Source organism: Tachypleus tridentatus, chromosome 9 (genome assembly GCF_004210375.1).
Source record: "Tachypleus tridentatus isolate NWPU-2018 chromosome 9, ASM421037v1, whole genome shotgun sequence".
In the NCBI taxonomy this organism is placed as follows: domain Eukaryota; kingdom Metazoa; phylum Arthropoda; class Merostomata; order Xiphosura; family Limulidae; genus Tachypleus; species Tachypleus tridentatus.
Genome location: NC_134833.1, coordinates 18702038 through 18727297, shown reverse-complemented (window position 1 = coordinate 18727297; position 25260 = coordinate 18702038). Strand labels below are relative to the sequence as shown.

Genomic DNA, 25260 nt, shown 5'->3' with positions numbered 1-25260 from the left:
ATATATCTTGTTCATTATATATTCCTGCATGATATTTGTATGGTTTATTTTAAAATGTATGTATTATGTATGCAAAGTTCTCATTAAAACCCATGAACTTGATCTCCGAGACGAAGTTACGTTAACACATTCATTGTGTTTAATGTGCACGTGACTCGCGAGCTTCTTGTAATACGTAGCGTTTGACGGTTCATAGAACCAGAACTAAGGTACAAAGTCAAAATTTGTAGTTTTACTGTTACATCAGTGAACTTCTACGCAATAATTGTTCGGGTAAAACAAATATAGGATGTCCATGTTAACACCAAGATTGAATAAGCTGCCTTTTACTATTGTGTTGTCGAGATCTTGAATGATAAAAAAGACAACAATAAATTTATACATTGTTATTCATAGACTATCTGAGGTTGCAGTACCCATGTATATCATTGTTATTCTTTGTCTACAACGCAGTAAATGTAGACGTTACTTATCAGGCAACATGGTTACAATGTATCATCCACCTAGGTTAGAGTATATTGAAATGTTTTTTTATGCATCTGTTCAGGCTACGGTACAATACTTGATACCACTGTATATCTCCAATTGACAATATGGTATATCCAGGATAACTTTCTTGCAGGAAATTAACAGTTATTCATATATCATTATTTGTGTATACTTTGTTCAAAATGGCTTCCATGTGGACCATGTCTTACATAAAGCTACAGAAAAAAAGAAAAAAAAAACTGCCCAGTTACATGACATTACAAACTACAGCATTTGTTCATGTTATGCATTTACTAAGTCCAGTACCATTCTGGAGTTCTGTTGACCAAAAATAACTGGAGACTCTCCAAACTTAACTGTTGGCTTGCTACTGTATGTTTGCAATAGTTGTTTTGAATGTCTTTCCTTGTTGCTGATTTTTGATAATAGGAGTATTTTTTTTTATTAAAACAAATATCAAACTGTATTTACATGGATGATTTGTGAAACATGTATAACTAAGATTATTCAAGCTCACTTAACAAATGAAATATTTTATAAAATTCAGCTACAAGATATGAAAATCTGTATTCAGTAATAATTCAGTCCTTTATTACTGAAAATCAGTATAGTTGTAGATATAATTATAAAGTCGTCAGTGAAAATTTTGTACCTTGAATTACATCAGGCAACATCAATAAATATTAATCTGTTTGGAATATCATACGTTTATATTTAAAGTTTGTAATACACTGATAGTTATTATTATATCAGAAGTCTGGGTGAAGAACACTGGAAATGAGAGAACTGCATTATGGGAAGCTACATTATTTATTCTCAGTGTAATATTAGCCTGTGCTATATGAACTTAAAGCTCCTGCATGTTCTACAGTGTATACATTCAGTATTATCTTGTGAGCCTGAGGCACTCCCATTTATCTCTGGGTCACCATATTATCAACTCTGATAGCTTTCCTTCCTTCCTACCACTTTCCTTATTGCTTCTTTTATACCTTCTCTCTCGCCCATGTATCTAAAAATAGATTTTCAAAACCAGTGAATTTCCACTAGTTGGTTAAAAAAAACAACTATAAAAATTAAAATAAAAACATCGTATGTAAATCCACAATGTTTCCAAATGTGATGATTATATTATTTCAATCACATGAAAATGCCTTAGGCCAATAGATAAGTCAACAAAGGGAACATTTATTATCAGTAATGTCATTAATTTGTGTTTATAGTACATCTAGGTTCATTAACGTTTTGATATATCAGCCAATAATGCAATGAAAGTTATTGGTACCTCATTAACTGGTATTTACTACATATGGAATGATATTTTGTGCTTATATGCAGCCTATAATAAATTTTTTAGTTACTGTTATATCAATAACTTTCTGTTGTGAGCTATCAAGAAACAGTTTCTTCTAGTGAAGCATGTTCCAGAACATTTCATAATTTCTTATTTAAGATCAGATCTGTTGAACAAGCTTACAGTACATTTCCAATTTTAAGTGTATCTATCATTTTTTGATACAGTATATCGAGGATAAATTATGTGTGTTAAATCTGCCATCTGGAAATTCTTACCGTTTAGAATATTCCTAAACCTGTCTTATGGCATCTATAAGATATTACTACATTAATTTGTACTGAACCTTTCCTCTTCTGCACAATATTTTAGTTTTTAGTATGTTAATTTATGTTAGTGTCTCTAGGATCTATTCTTTGTATCAAATCTAGCTTCTTTCATTTATAGTTTTTGTATATCATTTACTCTGTTACATTTATTTCTAGAATCCATTATCTGGGTTCAATGTGCCTTCTACACATTTTTAGATTTTAGCACGTTCTCATATTTAAGTTTACAGTATGTATAGGGCTCATTCTGTAAACTGAATTTGCCTTTTGTCCATTTACACTTTTTAATATAACACTTAATTTATGCTTTTGGTTTTTCTAGGATCCATTATTTATGTTAAATCTACCTCATGTACCTTTTTAGTTTCAAGTATGTTACAAAACTTGCATTTATAGTATCTCTAGGATATTAGTATATCGCTTCATGTTGAATTTCCCTTCTGTATATTTTAGTTTTTAGTTCATCACTTAATTTGGGTTAGAGTATTTTCATAATCTATCTTTTATGTTAAATCTGTCTTCTGTATACTTCTATTTTTAGCATCTTATTTTCTCTGTGTAGCAGCACCTCTTGGATACTCTGTGTGCATTGAATCTGTCTTCTGTACACTTCTAGTTTTTATGTCATTTATATTACAGTATCTCTAGAATCCATCCTTTACATTAAGTCTTCCTTTTGTACCTTTCATTTTTAGTAGGTCACTCGATTTTTTTATTTAGAACCATAATTTGGGTTGTATATCTCTTGTGTACATTCATAGTTTTAGACCATTGGTAAATTTGTGTTTTTAAATTATCTCTAGGACCCATTATTTGGGTTAAGCCTGTCTTCTGTGCATTTCTTGTTTCTATCATGTCCTTAAATGTGTGTTATGGTATTCCTAAAATATTAGCATTTCACTTTATGTTTGATCTCCCTTCTGTATATTTCTAGTTTTTATTAGGTCACTATGTGTGTTATGATATTCCTAAAATATTAGCATTTCACTTTGTGTTTGATCTCATGTTTTTAACTTTTGAATGTTTTTTGTATGTCATTTAATTGCTAAAATCCAGTTTTACTGCTAATTCTGCCTTCTATATATTTCTTGCGTTTTAATGTGTTGTTACATTTGTATTACAGTATTTTTAGGATCCATTCTTTGTGTTAACTATGCTTTCTGTACATGCCTAGTTTCTAGTATGCTACTTAATTTGTGCTACAATGTCTCTAGGGTCAATTTTGTGTTAAATCTCACTTCTATACATTTAGAGTTGTTGGAATACTACTTAATTAGTATTAGTGTATTTCTAGGATCCATTCTTCATGTCAGATTTGCCTTTTGTATATTTTTAGTTTTTAATGTACCACTTAATCTATGATACAATATCTCTAAAGTTAAATTATTTCTTTTGAATTAGTCTATATTAGACTTGTAGTTATTAGTGTACCATTGCTCTGAGCTGCAGCATATTTGTAACTCAAAACATTGTGTTGTGTCAACCTATAGAACACTTCCAGTCCTAGGTTTATTTCTGTTTGTTTTGTAACATTTCCAAGACTCATTGCTAAAGTTTTATGATAGTACAATATATTTTAATTATTAGATTAATACTAATTTTGTTACATTTATCTAGGTTCAATTTTTTGTTTTGAACTTTCAGTTGTTAGTATATCACTAATTTGATGTGTGTGTAGGTAGGACCATTTATTTAGACTAAACCAACCTACAATACACTTCTAATTATTAGCATATCACTAATTTTCTTTACATTAAGCATATGAGCAGTTCTTTTATGTTGTATCAATGCATGGTATGTTTCTAATTATGAATATATCATCTCATTGTGTCATGTTTTTAAAAACCTTGCAGCACATTTCCAGTTAAGAGTATATCACTAATTTTGTGGCTTCTTAAAATTAATTCTATGTTTTATTAGACTACAATATATTGAATGTTATTAATATAACCTGATATTGTATTTTTCTGTGTACTAGTATATTGTCAGACTGTTTACACACGCGCACACACACACACACACACACACACACACACACACACACACACTTATCTGTACACTTGTAGTATTTAGTATATCACAATTTTTTTTCTTTTGATTGGTTCTCTGTTGTACCAGCCCACATAACATTTTTTAGCTATTATGATTTCACATAGTGGATTCATTATATGTACTGTATATTTTTAGATGTTTTAATGTATCACTAGTTTCATATACAACAAACTTTTGATGGGTAATCAACCCACAGTAACTTCTAGCTAATAATGTATCACTAATGTTGTACAATATATCAGAGAATAATTCTCTATGCTTAGCAATCCCACACTGGATTCTAGTTGTGTGGTATACTATACCACCAAATATTGTGCTACATCTATGATTCATTATTTTTCTTTTATCAGCCAACAGGACTTTTCTATTTATTAATGTATAGTATAACCAGTCTGTGTTATAGTACATGTATTGTAAATTTGTGTTGGTATGAGTTATACAACACATTAACCTAAGATCAGTTTTTGTAATGAATAGTATATTTGTAATTTTGTATCATGTTATAGTTACTTGGGGCATGTTCATGTTGTAAGCTTACAGACCATTTCTGTTTATCAGTAATGTTTTTTTCTCTGTATATGATCAGCTTACAGTATATTTGTGGTTAGTATTATACCACTAATTTTGTACTTATAAAATACCAAGTATCAATGGTTAGTAATTCATAAAAACCTTGCTACATTTCTATATTTAGCATACCAAAAATATTTTTCTAGTGTATATCTATGATCAATTATTTGATTTGAAACAGCTTAAAGTATACTTTACAATCATTAGTATGTCACTAAGTTTGTATTACACTATATAAATAATTAGTTCTGTCTGTTAAATTATCTTGTAGCACATTTTTAGTTACTATTATATCACCATATCTACTTGTATATAACAAACTTGCAATAGCTTTCTTCAAGATTAGTGTATGAATTACATTATACCAATTTTTATGTTGTATTGGTTTACAGTATATTACTAGCTATTATCATATCATTAGTTTGTGTTTTAGTATATCTGTATTTCAGTGCTTTTCTTATATCATCATTGTGTATTATTGTATACCTAGGGTCAACTTTTTCTAATTAATCTAACTTCAGTACATTTTTAAAATTAGCATTCCACACAATTTGTTGTAAACTACAACTAGGATAAGTTATCTGTGTTGGCTTAACCTAAACCACGTGTCATTATTAATATGTCATGATATTGTGTTACAGTTTTTTTTTTCCAATGAGTTATTTATGTTATATCTGTACAGAGTACATTTCTAGTCAACTGTAAGTACATTACTGATTTTGTTATGATACCTGAGGTGAGTTATTTCTGTTATATCAGCCCACAACACATACTTAGCCATAAGTGTATCATCAGTTTATGCTAAGTTTTTTTACTTTGTGTTGTCTCAGCCAGCATATCATCTGTATGTGTCATATCTAGGATGTGGTAAGTGATTAATACACGATAATTAATCCAAGATGACTTCATCATGTTATATAACGCTAGTTTTTTCTAATTGTTAATTCCAATGTGTCCTCTATGCCAACAGCAAACTGCTGTATACATACTGAATTTGGTTTATAGTAAATTCAAACTTAGCGCATAAGTCTACACTAGATTCTCAAGTTATCAATATAGATTAAAATCATAATATACCATGTGATTAAACCACAGTAGTGGTTCACGGCCACTCGTCCACAAGGAGAGTTCAGCCAGTCTGTAAGACGATTGAGAAAAAAATATGGAAGTTATAACACAGTTATTAGTAATATATTGTTTGACAATGTAATTCAAAAATAACTAAGTTTTAATATTATATAAAGCAGTCCACGAAATTATGGGATGGAAACTATCTGGTTTTCAATTGAAAACCACTAGATTATGATACATTACTCGTGGTATATCAATAAATTGTCAGTAGCACATACATCTATGTATAAATTTTTAATTATTATTTATCATTTTGTGTTATACTATATCTTTTAAATGGCTCTGGATAACCATATCATTAACAAGCAATTACTATTACAACAGGATGCAGCAATTTTCTAATTATGAAAACCTCATTATGTCTGGCTATAGTATATTTATTAATAAATCATCTGTTCTAGTATATTAAGGATTATTATATTGTTTTGCTGTACATTGCAGTATATTTCTAATTAACATATCCACATAGATTCCACAGTACTTTACTGTGTGAAGTTAAAGTATAGTATATCTTTTTAGTATATGATCACTTATTGTCACATTGAACAATCTGTTGCATCTAGCTAGGACATATTACCAGTCACTAATGTAATTTGTTTTGTATATTGTTTTATCAGTCTGTAACACTGACCAATATTACAATGCTCATTGATTCTCTGTACTCTTCTTCCTCAATTACTGGAGCAAGGAGGTCACAGAGAATCAATGGACATTCTAATATTGGTCAGTATTCTAAGATAAATTAATATGAGAACATTCTAGTATCCAATCTTAAGTCAGTGTTATCAGAACTTTGTAATATATTTAGAACTAAGTACATGTGAAATGGGTTATGATATGTTATTTATAAGTTACTGGAATATTATCATTCTGTAAATAATTTGTAAATAAGAGTAAATGCTTTTGTCCTATTAAATCGCATCAGCTTTACGTGTTTGGATAAACCCAGCATAAATACAGAAATCGAGATATCTCAGAGAATCAAGGCAGTAATGTAATACAAGTCCTACTTCGGTTTAAAATATTTAAAATGCAGCTATAGTATGTTATTTAATACTGGTTTGGTATCAGCTATTGTTTTAGAGCATTATGTGTTATGACACAATCAGATTAATTTGGTGTGAATACAAACAAGGCTACAAAGTATTACAATCTTGTATTTCATCTGTGTGTTGTAGGAATTAGGCAATCTGTGATATCCATTACAAAAGATTCAAAATGGGATAAGTAGAAAAAGTCAATTTATTAGTATAACATGGACATATGTTTGGATCAGTGTGCGTTCTTTCTCTATTTATTAGTATAACGTGGACATGTGTTTGGATCAGTGTGCGTTCTTTCTCTATTTATTAGCATAACGTGGACATGCGTTTGGATCAGTGTGCGTTCTTTCTCTATTTATTAGCATGATGTGGACATGCGTTTGGATCAGTATACGTTCTTTCTCTATTTATTAGCATAACGTGGACATGCGTTTGGATCAGTGTGCGTTCTTTCTCTATTTATTAGCATGATGTGGACATGCGTTTGGATCAGTATACGTTCTTTCTCTATTTATTAGTATAACATGGACATATGTTTGGATCAGTGTGCGTTCTTTCTCTATTTATTAGTATAACATGGACATGTGTTTGGATCAGTGTGCGTTCTTTCTCTATTTATTAGTATAACATGGACATGTGTTTGGATCAGTGTGCGTTCTTTCTCTATTTATTAGTATAACATGGACATATGTTTGGATCAGTGTGCGTTCTTTCTCTATTTATTAGTATAACGTGGACATGTGTTTGGATCAGTGTGCGTTCTTTCTCTATTTATTAGCATAACGTGGACATGCGTTTGGATCAGTGTGCGTTCTTTCTCTATTTATTAGCATGATGTGGACATGCGTTTGGATCAGTATACGTTCTTTCTCTATTTATTAGCATAACGTGGACAATGTTTGGAGCAGTGTGTGTTCTTTCTCTGTCATAAATATCCTCGGACAGTATGAAAATTATAACATCAGCATGTATAAAAATTTATATAATTATTATTGTACGTCCAGCATAACTCACTTGAAATGGGACAAGATATACAATTAAATATTTATATATTAACATCGGACGATTTTATAAGCATTATATTCTATGGCATATCTGATGAAAAGTTATTGAAATTGATTTTTATTTGATGTTTTAATATCTTATTTCAGGGTTAAGGTATATGAATCATATATAAAGTGAACCAAGCAAGCAAACTGTCACATAACTTGTGTTGTAATCTCTTCTTTGTCTGTTACTTAATAATTTTGTCTAATTCTCTGAACTGTACATGAGTATTGAGTCACATGGACTATATTTACTTCCTATCTTATTATTATGTTTATAGTATCTCAAATATGAGTTGCTAACACCAATGTACTGCTTCCCTGTCCTAGTTCTTTTCAGGGTGTACAAAAAAGTGTGGTCTAGTGGACATTGGACTAATTAGCACAGTGCTTAATAAGATACAACATTATCAGTATTTCAGCTCTTCATCTTGACAAATTGAAGAACATGTTATGGAAAATCCAGTCTTTTTGTCCATTACAACAAAACGTGGTTCAAGTTTTATTAAACGTATGCTATTAGCTTATCCTTTTGGGTGTGATGGAAAGTAGAATTGTGATTCCTCAAACTGCCAATAGCTGGTATGTGTTATGGATATGACATATAAGTACCATACTAACAACTGCTGTTTCTTGTCATGGTATATTAACTATGTATTGAATGAGGTTGTAATACATCAGCAGTTGCTAATAACGAAAAAAATTCATTTCATACATTAATTCACGTGTCAGTACAACATCAATATAAATAATCTATGTCTTCAGAGGTCACACTAAACAAATGTCTGTCTGGCAGTCTACAACTGACACTAACAGTTATTTTGCATTGTGCAGAGTAAGGTTGCACTTACATTAACAATGTAACGCGTTAAATTAGTTTACGTGTAAAATCTGTGTGTGTGTATTACTGTTGTATGATATACCACATTATACGGCTAGTGGTACAATATATTGTGCAAACATACTTGTTTATACCTGTCCAAAGTATTTTTTACGAATTAATGGCGTATTCAAAGCCACCTACAAGGCAAGTTTAACTAAGCTGTAGGCGTGCAACAATTAATCACATGTACACAATTTACTAGGTTTTTGTTTTGTTTATGTATATCAATTAACGATTAATATAATAATAAACCAGCTATCTATACAAGTTTCAGGCAAATCAGTAAAAACGTCCTCGTGTCTCTCGTTTCTTGAACAAGTAAAAGGTGAAGAGAGATTTCGTCAAAAACTTGCTAAACAAATGAAAAACACATTGTTTGTCTTTGTAGATTGCATAATGTCTTCAAGAAATTAGTAAGGGGAAATTTCTGAAGGTGTCACATTACACGATAGATGGCGCCAAAACAAAAAAATCCAATTTAGCATAAGTAAAGACTGGTAATCTCTTTTATTTCGATTTTTGACCAGTTGACCCTAACCTTATATTCTGGGGTCATATAAAAATGGGAAATCAAAGTGTCCAACTGCACAATCCGACCTTTTATTCGTTGTCTGTTGTTCAATCGCAAATTATGTGACCTTGACCTTTAACCTTAACTCCATTCTTGATACGTAAGTTCGGTGACACTGTTTCATAGCTGTGAAAAGTAGTGTCGTTACCCTTGACCTTTAACCCCACTCTCTCCAAATAACACATAGACACAAGATGGACACTATGGGATGTCTGACTAAAGCCATAATACAATTCAACGCATCTTGTGTGCAAACTAATCATACAACAGTTCCACCACCTCATTAATCATGTTGCCATGACTACAGGTAGCGTGTATTTTAGAAACTTTGCGGTGTTAAGTATCGTGCACGAACTTATCGAGGTGTGCACAGCTCTGGTAGATTGGTTTATTTGACTGTGCGACGAACGTGTTGCCGTGTAACACAGGAATGTGTTACAATATTAATTCATGTGCTATTTTTTTCTTCAGTGGAACTAGTCTAGAGTGAACTGTTGTAACACACAGGTGTTTCATGTTTCGTCATCTACCAACGCAACATGACTGTGTTGCCCTAGTAACATAAACATGTGTAATGTAAGAAACTTGGTCGGTATTTTAATCCTGGATTTTGATTTCACAACCTATACAGTACTGCGTAACATTAGCGTGGTTACAAATCTCCATAACCTCGTAACAATTATAATACTAGCATATTTTTTAACTGCCCGTGTAACACACCACCTTGTTACATTACGCTACACTGTCATTTCAGAACGTCTGTTGTGTCAGTATGGTTCTTAACTTACCTTTTGTTACGATACACTGTCATTTCAGAACGTTTGATGGCTCAATATGGTTCTTAACTTACCTTTTGTTACGCTACACTGTCATTTCAGAACATCTGTTGTGTCAGTATGGTTCTTAACTTACCTTTTGTTACGATACACTGTCATTTCAGAACGTCTGTTGTGTCAGTATGGTTCTTAACTTACCTTTTGTTACGCTACACTGTCATTTCAGAACATCTGTTGTGTCAGTATGGTTCTTAACTGACCTTTTGTTATGCTACACTGTCATTTCAGAACGTCTGTTGTGTCAGTATGGTTCTTAACTTACCTTTTGTTACGCTACACTGTCATTTCAGAACATCTGTTGTGTCAGTATGGTTCTTAACTGACCTTTTGTTATGCTACACTGTCATTTCAGAACGTCTGTTGTGTCAGTATGGTTCTTAACTTACCTTTTGTTACGCTACACTGTCATTTCAGAACGTCTGTTGTGTCAGTATGGTTCTTAACTTACCTTTTGTTACGCTACACTGTCATTTCAGAACGTCTGTTGTGTCAGTATGGTCCTTAACTGACCTTTTGTTGCGCTACACTGTCATTTCAGAACGTCTGTTGTGTCAGTATGGTTCTTAACTTACCTTTTGTTATGCTACACTGTCATTTCAGAACGTCTGTTGTGTCAGTATGGTTCTTAACTTACCTTTTGTTACGCTACACTGTCATTTCAGAACGTCTGTTGTGTCAGTATGGTTCTTAACTGACCTTTTGTTGCGCTACACTGTCATTTCAGAACGTCTGTTGTGTCAGTATGGTCCTTAACTGACCTTTTGTTGCGCTACACTGTCATTTCAGAACGTCTGTTGTGTCAGTATGGTTCTTAACTTACCTTTTGTTATGCTACACTGTCATTTCAGAACGTCTGTTGTGTCAGTATGGTTCTTAACTTACCATTTGTTACGCTACACTGTCATTTCAGAACGTTTGATGGCTCAATATGGTCCTTAACTGACCTCTTGTTACGCTACACTGTCATTTCAGAACGTTTTTTGGCTCAATATGACCCTTAACTTACCTTTTATAACATAATCGTGTTAAATTATTTTTATTTCAAATGTCTATACTACTAATATAGTTTCCAAGTCACCCAAGTACCTTTAGCTTGTTACAAAACACCACGAATTGAGAAGTTGTATGTCATTATAACTAATCTGTATAATAGTTTATCGACAGCTATCAACTTACAAGTGTTACACGTTCTTAGGAAATCTGTGTGCAGTTTTTAAGTTCAGCTTCAATAATGAAACGAATTATCTAACTTATAATTATCTTACATCAGCCAGAAACATTGTAGTGTTGGCTAATATTACTAATTGAGAATCCTGTAATATAGGTTAGGAGAGTTATATGCGCGTCCTGTAGTTACAAGTTTGTGTGTGTTTTTTCTTTTAGCAAAGCCACAAAGGGCTATCTGCTGAGCCCACCGAGGGGAACCGAACCCCTGATTTTAGCGTTGTAAATCCGTAGCCTTACCGCTGTACTAGCGGAGGGCTAGTTATAAGTTAATAGCGCTTTGAGCCATCAACACATCACGTATAAGTTATGCGAACTCTTGAATATATTAAAATAACTTTTATATTACATAATTTCTTTATTTGGCTTCTAATTAAATATTCTGAAGTAATTACGAGATCTCTTATAATTTACATTTAAGAATCTTTTTCATAAAATAGAATTGCAAAGTGACACACAGTCACGTAACGAGTTGAATTGCAGTTTCCAAAACGCCGTTCACTCGTATCTGTCTGCCTCTAATCGGATGGTAAAACTATTTTACAAGTTCTACATACGATAGAGAAATCAAATATATCGATTATATATCTGTGAAGCAAGACGAAGTTTATGGGCATTTTCTGCTCATAAACACAAATATCATATTTTAATCGAAATATGTCAACAGACTGGTATTTTGTTAACTTCATAGTTAATACAAGTACACCGTAAACATTAATCAGCGACGTCAAATGCGATGTTAACAGTATGTTGATTTCTAACAGACAGGTGTAACAACGTTATATCAAACGTTTACAACAGATCCACTTCCATTAATGTTTAGAATATGCTATTCTGAGAGAAACCTATTCATATGAAAAATTTGGTTTACCTGATAAGTTAGGATACGTAGCGAAAATTTAATAAATAAACTGGAAAACGTTATACGAGGACCTAGCTGCGAAAGTTTGAAACTGTTTGTGCATGTTTGTTTTGTTACGCTGGTTTATTGTCACTTTTTATGGCTAAAGGAAATTTGACCAATTCAGGACACTAAAACAGAACGTGGCAGAGATAACCTTACTAAATGAACTTCAAAAATGTTGTTGTTAACATTCCGTAAACGAATTTAATCGTGTAATTATATATACGTATAACGACACGACTCCCCTTAACAGTGCAATTGTCTTAAAGACGCGCGGTTTTCATGAAAATCTGACTATATTCATTTTACAACTCGCTTGCAAACGATGTGTAATTTAGTACAACACCAGTAAAGGTTAAATAGGTTATAAATTTTTAGATCGTTTATACGGTGTTTAGAATATGCTCACGCAAGCGTGTTAACGCTTATCCCAAAACAATACATATATATCCCGTAATGCGCGTGCAAGCTGACAAGAAATGTAACTTACACAAACTATAACAATAGTTACTTTATCAGAATAACTACTGAGAACCTATTAACTTGCATACATTTCTCATTAGAGTAATCGAGGTTATTAAGTTGATAATTTCAGTCCGTTAATCAGACACTGTCAGTCAACACTCCATGGTGTTAACTGAAGCAGGTAATTCATTGAAACCGTTCTATCTATTTACGTCTGGTTTCAGTTTTCGCAGACAATTATTTGCATTTACCTTCAGGTTACGATCGAATGCTTTTAATACGTCGGTAATTTGTACAGCAGTTAGTCGTTTCGTGGTTAAAGTCATTTGTTTTATTAATCCAGTCGAGTTTACGCATAGGATAATTATATCTGTACAAAATCAACATCCACCTGAGTGTAGTTGAAGTCACTGTTATTACAGTAACTTTAACATGTAACTTAAATTAATTTGAAAAAAAATATAGGACGAACTGACTATGATATTTTCAATATGGTGACACGGACAGACTATACTTTGCATTTGACCCAAGTTTAACTGTGACTGTGAAATAAACATGTCACATAATCAATTATTTTAATATCGAATAAACAGTAACTTTAACGTTTACATAATTAATTGTTTTGATGTCATATTACTATTTACTTTAATGTTTCCAAAGTTTTTATTACCAATGTAAAGTGGAAAATGCATATTGACAGCTGTAATTCAGTAAATGTTTCGTCTAAACTCTTGAACTGTAGCGTATATATATGTAATGAGATATATCCAACATGTATTATTTCATTTAATGTTGTGGATACGCTGAAAGTCGAACACAATATACTTTTAAATGTTGGGAGACACACATAACTCGCTGTTAATTTACTTTTCTACTATATTTGGCAATATTTAACCTGCTTTTCATATTTTGACACATTATTACTAGTCAGACTGAGAAAAGTGTACACATTTTACCTACGTGTACTTCTGTTGTAAGAACGCAATTAGAAGAGAATTATGAAGCTATTCGATTCTAGAAACCGTATTTTAGAGCCAGCATAAACACACTTTAAAAGGTTCTGTGTGCTTGAAAGGGTTACACACATGTTTGAATTGTTACACGTCTGGAAGAAAGCTCGACTTGGAGACAGACAGACAGAGACCAAAAAAAACCAAAAAAACTTAATTGGCAGCTTTCCAGAGTGTTCTAAAAAAATTACATTATCCATTGGAATATTTATATACTTCCCCACCGATTTAAAATTTAAAATTAATAATTTAACATGTTTTCTGATGTGGTTCCGGCCCTTATTAAGAGTTATTTGTACCTGAATAAGTTTTATACGAGTTTTTGTGAGGCTGAATTCTTGGCGTTTATTTACTTGAGTGTATAAATACATTTAATCTCTTCTGTACCTTTGGTACTATTTTAATATTTATAAAGTTCTCATACTTGAAATGTCTATTCAGAATATAAACATTTTAAGCCATACGTAAACTATTTTATGAATACTTGCTGTGCCTTTTGAGGCAAGTACAAGTATTATACTTTAATACCACTTTCTTCAATTTATCGTGCCTTCTTGTCTTTCCATTTAATATCCCGTCGCTGGGCGCCATCTTGAAATGATTGACCCTATCTTTTACATTCGGCCATTTAAATCGCGCGTTCGTAGTAGGCACCACCCACCCGCTTGGTCCATAGGCAGTGTTTTCCAAGTTCTCTAGTTGCTAAGAGCCCTACCACTTTCTTCTGTGACGACAATCTGAGATTTCGTAGCCAAACTTACTAAGGTTCTCATTTCTGGTAAGCCATTTTGTAATTTCACTAGTTTATTGAGTGAAATTCTAGAAAACGGTTCAGCCTTACATCGTAACTAAGTCAGATTTGTTAAAGGAACAACAATCGCTAACTTGTAGTGATGAAGTAGGGGAGTCTGTCTGGTCTATAGCTCAGCCCTTGTGAAGGTCACTCATATCCTTACTGTCTACAAGTGTACCTACGAAGTCTATATTCAGTGATGCAGTATTCAGATGTTGACTTAAATATGAAAGCTCTAAAATGTTCTAACCCTTTAGAATAACTTTCAAGTATTTTAAAAGACCCGTACTAAGGAGACAACGTACGTTTTATTGTAGTTCTTATTTGCGATTCTTCAGTTTCGTTCTCGGGTATTTGCCGCTAGACTTTCCCGATTATGAGGCTGGGCTTGAACGAAATGTTAGATTATGGACGTGTCTGAGGCGTACCGAAGATAAGTCTTTTGTCTTCCTTAACAATAGAGGATAGACATATCTAATTGTTCTTAAAGTAAGTAAAACATCAGATGGTGAGTTTAAAATAATTTTTAGCCTTTTTTCTCCTTTAATTAAACTGTTTTTGTTGCGAACGCACCGAGCCAATCACGTGCATGTAGCAATAATAACGCGTAATGATTTTTATACATACGTTACAGTTACTACGATTTAAAAACTTAATGGGTTACTAAGAATTTATATACTTCGTACATACTTACGTTCGAAGCGGTCGGAACTCCGGTTTTCTCAAATCAATATTTCCACCACAACAGGGAAAGGTGGCCGCTTTATGGACGTTAAAAACAAGCCCTAAATTAGTTCGTTTTTGCAAATAATGTTTGAATACAAATAAACCTTTTTTTTTTTTAATTGTCCGCCTTATTAACTAAGCGTCATAAGTGTTCCGAACCCTTAAATGGTAAGCATTCCGGAGATAAAATACCAGTCCGTATTTTTTCCGAGCATATTATTTTTTTAAGTAGAATTCTAGCTAATGTTTGGAAGCTGAATACCTATTAATGGTTTGTTCTTTTCGTCCACAGCTTCTCTTGTTAATTAATTTCGTCTGTTGTCGAATTTAACTTATCGTTTGCGATCATCAAGTCCGTACGAAACAAAGAAGTAAAGGAGCGCTTTTATAGTTAATTGAGCACGTGCCGAGTGTGCAAACATAACTTTTAGCTTCTGTATAATGTGTGTTATGTTATTCATAGCTTCAGTGTTCATTTATAAGCTAAATTTAGTGAAATTATTTCGAAAATTTAGCCGACACTTTGTGTTTTGTACGGCTTCTTCGAGTACCATTGCATGGAGCTTCTTACGCGCGCGCTCGATCCCGTGTAACAAATTGTCGTCATGTCGGTCGATTTATCAGAATTAAATTGATTATTTATTGAAAAACGAAAACTTGTTTTATCATTTGAAGGTATCTTAATCCACCAGTTTCGGAAATATTTATATTTTTCGTTTAAAACGGGAAATATTGCATGCGCTCTGCACTCGTTCATGACGTCATATAGATTCGCGAAGGACCCCTTTGAAAAGTCGGCAGTTTCGGAGCTTCATATTAAAAATTTCGACGTAAATTATAAATATTACTGTTCTGTATAGCTTTCGTACATAATGGTAAAACCATAGAGCCAAAAATAGTTAACAAAATACCTATTTTTACGGAGAAAATAACTTTTCATTAGCGTTACGACAAAATGTCTACAGCGGTTGTATAGTGAGTGTGCGGCACGGATAAGCTGAACGAGCGCGCGTGTTATAGTTCGTTTTCTCAACTTCCAAACCGAATGTACATGGCGATCTTTTTAAAGTCAATTAACGTGGATTTAACTATGTTTATCATAAAATTACAAGGGCTTTTGTTTTCTTTCTTGTAGCTTAAAATCATTGTTCGATAAAATTACTAGTGTCGTCAATAGTAGCGAGTTATCATACGCTTGTTGATATATTGAATAGAAAGTACGATATCTTTGCTTGCAGTTATCTAATTCTAAAATATTCTGTAATATAAGATATTTACGCACACACACATATAATATCTTTTTATTTAAGTCGGTCATAAGAAGTATATAGTTAAGACCTACTCGACGTAGACTTGCAGAACTATTTATCTGTACACGAGACAAATGTGCGTATTATCAGCCAAGAACCACGTGCACTGAGTACAGTCGCAATGCCAAATTTGAATACATTAAAATTTTAAAACCTGCAATGAATATTTATTTATTTACTGATTTTTGTCTTTCTAGTGCATATTTAATTCGTCACAGACAAAAAAGTTTTTCTGTATATTTGGTGTTCAATTTATTTTTGTATAATTTATTGAATATCTCAACAAAGAACTTTAGGAAGAAAATAATTAAGTTTTAAGTTTAGTATTTTCATTAAAGTTTCCCAAGATTCTAGTATTATATGTATCCACACACCGTCTTGAAATTGCGCAGAGACAGGAACGGCACTCGAAAATTATTTCACGTGGTTGGACCAGTACAACTAACGCCGCCTATCTTTCGATTATTCTATAATTAAAGAAATAAAATCGTAATAGAATTTTTGCGTTTATAAAGTACATGAGAAGCAGTGAGTTTCCACCGCGTGCTTTTAACGTAATTCACAGAGCACCGCCACTATAATGGTTTGTTTAAAACGCTGTTGAGAATTCAATAATTGAAACAGTTACAGATATACACTTTCTAGCGTTCGCGTGCCTGTTTCTTTACCCAGAATTCCCAGTTCGCGATTAAATTCAACTCTTCTGATACTTAAACTGAATCAGAGTCGCAGATATTAGGTTGATCTCTGTTATCGGTTTCCGTTAGTTTTAGTATTTACAAAAATATTCACACACTTAAAACTCCGTGGGCTTTTTTTTTTTATCTAGGGTAGAAATTATGGTAAACTGTGCACAAAAAGCTTAATAGATAAACATCGATTAGTATCTTTGATTGATTTCTAGTTATCTTTGAAACTACGTACATCGTAGTTTATTAAACTAATCGACTTCATAAACACGTTATACGTAGTGTTCAGGAATTTTGTTCCTAACAACACCAGTTTATGGTAGTTTAAATTTTAAATGTGTAACTGGGTGTTTGTTTGTTAAGTACAAAGTCGTTCAATTGGCTGTCTATTCTCTCCCTACCGCGGGAAAATTGTTTGTTTTTGTTTTGTTGAATTTCTTGCAAACCTACACGAGAGCTAGCCGTCCCTAAAGTAGCAGTATGAGACTAGAGGGAATACAGCTACCCACCGCCAATTCGTGGGCTGCTCTTTTACCAACGAATAGTGAGATTGACGGTAACATAATAACGCCCCCACAGATGAAAGAATTAGCATGTTTGGTGCGACCGTGATTCGAACCTGCGACCTTCAGATTACGAGTCGAGTGCCTTAACCACCTGGAGGGAAAAATTGAAGTTTAACACCATAAATTTTCATGTTTCATATTTTTAAAAAAATACATACTTATTAACGCTGCCCTTCCTTTATTGCAGAGCGGAATTTCTGCGGACCTAACGTTAAAATCTGGATTTCGATACCTGTGATGGACACAACACAGATAGCTCACTAAATAACTTTATGATTAACTACAAATAAAGAAAGAATACTTATTAATGAAGTTGTGAGTACCTGTTGTTATCACTAAAATTTTATATTTTAATGTTATTTTTACTAGCACCACCTGCATTGCGAAAAGGGAAAACGTATACTGTATAATCCACGTATAATGCGACTAAGATAACATTCTGTTATTAAGATGTGAATGCAGTTAAACATTCCTTTTACAATATATCATAAACTATTACATTATTGTCTCGCGGTTTCGTGTCTTTGGAGTTAAGCACAATGGGCTATCTCCCCACCACGGGTATCGAAACACGGTTTCTAACATTACAAGTCCACAGACGTGCCGCTGTTCCATTGGGTGATGGGGGACAAATACCGTGGAAATGTTTTCAATGCTGTTAATTTGAAAGTTTCTTAATTATACTCTACTAACATATAAACATGTGCAGTGAATTTATTCTAAATGATGCGCACGCACACACACACACACACACACACGCGTTGCGTGCATACGTGACTAATGCTTTTGAACCCATGAGAGAAAGCACAGAAGGAGAGAAAGCACGAAATAAATACCGAAACACATCAACCGTTTTCCATTTTCCGTATCCAGTGGGTCCCCTTGTGGAACAGCGATACGTCTTCGAATTTACAACGCCAAAAATCAAGGGTTTGATTTCTCTTTGTGGACACAACAGATAGCCCGATACGACTCTGATCTGAAAACAAACGTATCCAGTGCCGACGAGGCCTTTCGCCTAATACTAGGCCTCATTAGAACAGCTCGGAATACGATAGGCATAACAGTAGTCCAGATTGGTATATATTTAAATCGCCAGTTTTCACGTGGAAAAACTGTTCAGGTGTGACTTAATTTATTTCTTGCCCAATTTATCATTCGATCATCTGTTCGCCGACGTAACTACCGTATCCGCAAAACGAAAGGTCTTGTTGAAATCGGCATGTGGTAAACACCAGTGGCCTAAATCATTAACCAGGAACATTCCGTGGCACCAAATATTATACAACGTCGGAATACGTTCCACTGATACGCATGGACTATTATAAACACGTTATAACTATAACCTTAAGTCTCATCTATGTAACATCATCTTCAACGATTTCTTTCTATCATCTCTATGAGTCAGTATCCTAAATCCACGCCAGGAAAGTTGGTAAACATTACGATACTTCACCCTAAGTGTGTTAAACGTAACATATATGTACAAAAATGCAGCGACATACAAATGATAATTTAGGTTATCTTGTGTTCGCTTCATTCAAGCGTAGAAAGTGTGTGTGTGTGTGTTTGTATTGTGGGTTGCTAATGTGACGTCACTTGTACTAGGGGACAAAAAAAAAATCCTAAGTGATAGGCCTGAATTCTTATTAACCGAGTCATATGGTTATATTAACTTTACAGTATGCTATAAAGAAATAGGGCATCGACTGTTTGTTATTGGCTGGGTGTTATCTCAAAGGTTGCTCAGTTTCTAACCCACTTTCATAAAACGAAGGATACTGTATTGTAAAAAATGAGGTGTCACGTGACCGGTCAAGGTCTTGAGAGCCAGAAAGAAGTGCTCGCTCATATTTTATGGTGCCCCCATTGGCGCCCAGACAGTACGTGCGCCGAATGGCGCGCGGGCCATCTTATGCACAGTGACTGACTGGGATGTCGTAGGTGGAAGATTCTCATTGGCTAAAAATTCTAAAGGCGCCATCGTACGGAAAGACAGATAAAAGAAATACAAAATCTGTATGGAATTGTATTTTATGATTGGTCTAAGCATAATCATTGTTAGACTTAAAATCTAAAATGACGTTCAAAAAAGACGCGTATTTTAGCTGGGGTGTTATTCTCTAATTGAGTCAAAATATACATAAGAATGCATAATAAATGAGCAGCGACTCTGATTAAATCACTAAAATTTTGTGGTTGGTTCATATTTTGACAATCATTCCAACTAGCACCGCCTTACTAGAAACTGTCATGACGTAGAGAGGATTGACTGGGCCTTTTTCGTTATCGCAATCAAACGTCACAGGAACAACAGTTGACGTCACAGAGTTAAAATATGGAAAACAACAAACGTAAAAACTTTTTATACTTTCTTTATATTAACGCAAATGTTGTTTTTTTGTCTACTCCACCTCTGCATCTAGTCAAACGTGATTAGTCCGACATATTCAGTGCTAAAAACAGTGAAAAACGGCTGTTTTGAATTCCTAGTTCTGGAAAATTCCTGGAACATCAGTTTCAGTAAAAAAAAAATCTTCTATAAAGAAATCGGCTTACTTCAAAAAAATACCATACAAACAAACAAACAAAAGCTCCATTAAAAAAAAATGAGTTTTTATATTTCGTGTCGGCCATTGTTAATCTCGTTCATCGCGAGACTTGTGACTGTTGCAATCTCCAATGGAGAGCACATGAAATGAACCAAACTGTCAGAAAAATGCATATTTTAAATCTTGCCCGGTAGGATTCGGAAATCTTGGATGCTCTGTATGAATCCTAAATTATATAATTACTGGCACTAGCGCGAAAATATCTAAAAATAGCGACCCTGAGAAACATATACGACTTGCAACGTAAAACTTCGTGTTCATTTTGCTCTCTTAGCTGTATACGACTTGCAACGGTAGAAACCGAGTTTCGATACCTGTAGTTGGAAAAGCACAGATAGCCCATTGTGTAGCTATGTGCTTAAATTCAAACAGTAAATACTCGTAAAATAACATTTATGTATAAAGTAATGGCGCACAAAGTTTTTTATTCATACGGTGCTCATTTAATAAATTTCTTGTTGTGAGTAAGCACCCCTTTAATATATTTTTGTCATTTTACAATGTTAATTACTGTTACCTTAACACTTAATAACAGTAATATTTATACGAGTTAAATTTTTTGTTTACTTTCACATATAACTTATGTGCTCTGATAGTCGCTGCTGTGCGTCCCTTTATACCGACCTTTAGTTCACCTCGCAGGGGACTCGCCCCCACAGTTTATGCATCACGAATGTAATACATTAGTAACATAAACACACTGCTCATTATCGTGGAAGGTTCTAGTGGAGGGGGACACGATACATTTTGATAATCTACCAATGGATTAAAAACAATTTTGTTTACTGCTCCTGCTAAGTTACAAGAATATTCCGAAGCGCTATCTTCTCAGATTAAAGAAAAGTAACATTTACTGGTGTGTTCCATGAATTTTCAAACTATACAATATACTGGCTTTAGACTTCTTAACGTATTTATACAAGGAAGCATCTTTTGTGTAGTCGGGATTGGTACACAAGTATTTGAATACCTAGCGTTGCAAGTGTGTGTGTGTGTGTGTGTGTGTGTGTAAAACAGTGATTGAATCATCTAGGAGTACAATATCAACCCTTTTGCACTTCACAGTAGCTAGGACAAAAAAAAAAATTCGCAGATGCATCGAACGCTTGTTAATTCCCAGAAAGGTGACACGTCACCAAAATGTTGGCATTCTATTAAAAAAAAGTTATTTAAACATTTGCTGTCAGTTTTAATAACCCATAAAGTTGGACAATACCCGCCAAATAAAATGACTGATGGATTTTGTTGTTTTTTTTTTTGTGTGTGGACCTTTAATTAGTTCGTAAACCCATAGAACCACCTCCTCTGCCCTCCCACACTTTCGAATATGCCTCACGACTCCTGAGAGGCTTGTATATGTCTGGGTTTAGGGTCATTGACCTCACTCTGCTTTGATTCATTCCTATTTACCACTAGAGGACGCTGCACTCAATCAAGGTGTGATAGCTAGTCACTGCATATTAGTCCCACATAAGGAAAATTGGAGCAATTTTTAATACGCGCCTTCCTTGACGTAATTTATAAATTTTGATGTAATCTTATTTGATAAGTGAAAGTTTCTGAATATTCTTTATTAAAATAGCTCTTAACTATTTACCTAGGAATCCACAGGACATAACCGTCGCAAGTCGACAAAAAAACCAACACATTTACAGATTACAACACGGTATATTAGGACGCTAGGAGGTACAAGAAATCAGTATATTTGAATATAATTTATAAACTTAATGTTCATGTCGTTTCTAAAAGAAGCAAGAATGACAGACAAGTTATTCTAAAGTCTAGATAAGAGCATCAAAGTCTGTTCGAGGTACTTCAGTCAAATTTATTGGTAAAATTACGTTGAATACTTAGCTTCGAATGTAAACGTGTCGTTCAAACTGCAATTTCATGTTATATAATTATCGTATTCCTTGTTTCTAATCGTTTTAATATTTATTTATTTCATCTTTGAAATACAAGTGTATTTCATGATAACTCTATAAACTACTGGTCTTATTGTTAAGAGTAACAACATTTAAAAGGTTTAGTGTTACCTACAAAGAAACTCCATTGAGTTTAATACACGTTACAACTTTGTACCAACATTTAAAAAAATATGTATTTTTTTTTAGAAGCTGTAGTTCTTCTTCAGGATGGGAAAAGTGTTCGTTACGCCTTTAATAATACACTTCTCACGATCATAAGCCACCATCCCAACAAACCAATGGTGATCGAAGCATAATTTTCACTTACATTCTATTTGTAATTTTTTTCTTCTATATCTTAGTAGCAGTGACGATCACGTGAAAAAAAATAACAGTTACTTTTACGTAAAGAGATTTGTTTTCCTTAAGCATCTAGGACTGGAAAACCGATTTTCAAATTACTTGATAGCTCATATACCATTAGTTTGTGTAATACTATACTCAGGTTAACTACCATGTTTTCATGAATGGTAGGCTTAGTATCAGCATTAGATATAAATATTCATATTTTATCTAAATATACATCCTTTAAGAGTAATATATGTTACTAGTTCAATGTGCATTATATCATATATGCACAAAAAATAATTGAAATTACCTTTATTTATGTATATTACAACAAAGTTATACGCTAGGGGAAATATAACTTTCAATATTGGAAGTAACGTAATTTCAGATCTCGTCTGTTTTGATTCAACGTGCTAAGTTTCGAAATAACTTCTGCGTTAAATAAGGTTACGTAAGTTCTGATACCTCAAAGTAATGGGTTGATTATCTTTTTTATTCTATCTTTAATAAGAAATATAGTACAGTATGCTTCTTTCATTAAGTTATTACGAATACAAACACAAGATTTGTACGCGAACATGTTAGACATGTTTACGTCTATAAGAAAGCTAAGCCTAACTAACAAGCACGAATTATTTTTGTGAAGTGCACTTCTGTCATGACGATAAATTACAAGCACCTGCTTTTTTTGATGTTAACTACCCCGAGATGAAGCACTGTCTGAGAACGATGATACGATGGACTAATCTAGTAGTAATATTTTAGGAAGTTTGAACTTGTTGGATGGTGGCCTCGTAAGGAAAGACAAGTATGTTAAGTTTAAACTTAAAAGTGGACTCGATGATATATTAACTTAGAAGTTCCCTGAGTGCTTACCTTGTTTAAATACGAATCTAGAGTTGCCTATTATAACTCTAGATATGAAGGGTGTGTGTACATAATATTAGTAATAATATGAAGTGCTGGATGCTGTCGTTTTCCATCTCCTTGTGGCACGCGTCGTAAAGCCGGATGTTGTAAAATGCAACATGTATACACACTTGACACACAGTAGCTCCCGTTTCGGTAACAGTGTGAAGAACCCGTAGTTTAATAAGTTCAAAGTTGGGTTTATTTTTAGCTACACGTGAATTAAACGTCTACGAGCAGATCAGAAGCACGTGGGAATCATACAGAAGCTAAACTTTACACAACAGGCTTTTGTCCGTTACCGATAGTTGGCAGTATAATCGGCTCGAGCGTTCCGCCCCCTGGAGAGTATACATATTACTATAAACTTGTATATAATAAAAATGATATAAAGAAACTTTTTTTTTGGCGCCATATTACTGTTTTGAGAAATTTCTATAAAAGTTGGTTATTAAAAATGCATATAAATTATTTTTATAACTATTTTATATTTTTTCGTACAAAGCATAATCAAAGCCAACAGAAAATAATCGTTAACGTATCCTGATTGATTGCAGAAATATTTGGTTACCTTATTCTTGTTATTTTGGTCATGATTGATGTCTTGGATGGATAAGCAAAGTTCCACGGAACAACTGTGATCTTAATGGACCCGTAAGAGTGTGGTCGCGGGTTCGAATCCCCGTCACATCAAACATGCTCGCCCTTCAGCCGTGGGGACGTTATAATGTGACGGTCAATCCCATTATTCGTTGGTAAAAGAGTAGCCCAAGAGTTGGCGGTGGGTGGTGATAACTAGCTGCTTTCCCTCTAGTCTTACACTGCTAAATTAGGGACGACTAGCGCAGATAGCCCTCGAGTAGCGTTGCTCGAAATTTCAAAAACAAAACAACATAAGTGTTGTAATTCACTTTAAAAGAATTGTAGAAAATGTGTTATTTTCATTAGTTCTGTAGGAAACACCTTCCTTTTTTCTTTCTTATTAACACCCATAGAAAATGTATGTTTGTTTTGAATTTATACGATACAAAACATGCGTTTATTGGCGTTAACTTTCAATAAAACGCATGTTTGTTTGAATAAACCCTGTACAAAATGCGCGTGTAAATAAGTGTTTTTATTATCTTTACCCGAGTCAGTGTTAACTTTAACATATTATAATTGTTCTAAAAGTACCAACTACAAACGAACAAACTATGAAACAATTATGTTTCTTTTATAAATTAAGACTTTAATGTATAAATAAAGCAGTTGTTTGTTTGAATTTTCCAGTTCATGGAACTGCCCCAGAAAATCTGTTATTACAAAAATCAGCGTTTTTAAATACTATGTTTCAGTTCTTAAATACTTCTACAAGTGTTAAGTTAGACTTGTAACAAGACAGCCATCTCTAATTATTTTGTAAGTTTTCCTGCAAAAGTCTTTAATTTTTATTACCTGTTTATTTGCGTCATTAACGGATTTTTTTTTCAGAAGACTTTACCAATATTTTCAGAATGTGTGCTACACTGTTTTCCTATATGACTGTTTTTTTACCTGTGCCCTTTTAACAC

At 33.4% G+C, this 25260-nt stretch overlaps 2 long non-coding RNA genes across 3 annotated transcripts in view; one reads left to right on the top strand and one right to left on the bottom strand.

Annotated features, from left to right (window-relative positions):
- Positions 1–950: 950 nt before the first annotated feature.
- LOC143224801 (uncharacterized) overlaps positions 951–25260 on the bottom strand; it is a 32280-nt gene continuing 7970 nt past the window's right edge. Inside the window, exons 2-3 of the long non-coding RNA XR_013013446.1 lie at positions 5812–5872; positions 951–1501 (exon numbers count right to left, since the gene is read on the bottom strand). This is a non-coding gene — a long non-coding RNA (uncharacterized LOC143224801). The remainder of the gene's footprint in view (positions 1502–5811; positions 5873–25260) is intronic.
- The window catches only part of LOC143224802 (uncharacterized), a 43008-nt gene continuing 32177 nt past the window's right edge, over positions 14430–25260 (top strand). Inside the window, exon 1 of one of the 2 annotated variants that reach the window (XR_013013448.1) lies at positions 14430–14625. This is a non-coding gene — a long non-coding RNA (uncharacterized LOC143224802). The remainder of the gene's footprint in view (positions 14626–25260) is intronic. The other variant, XR_013013447.1, reaches the window with a different exon arrangement.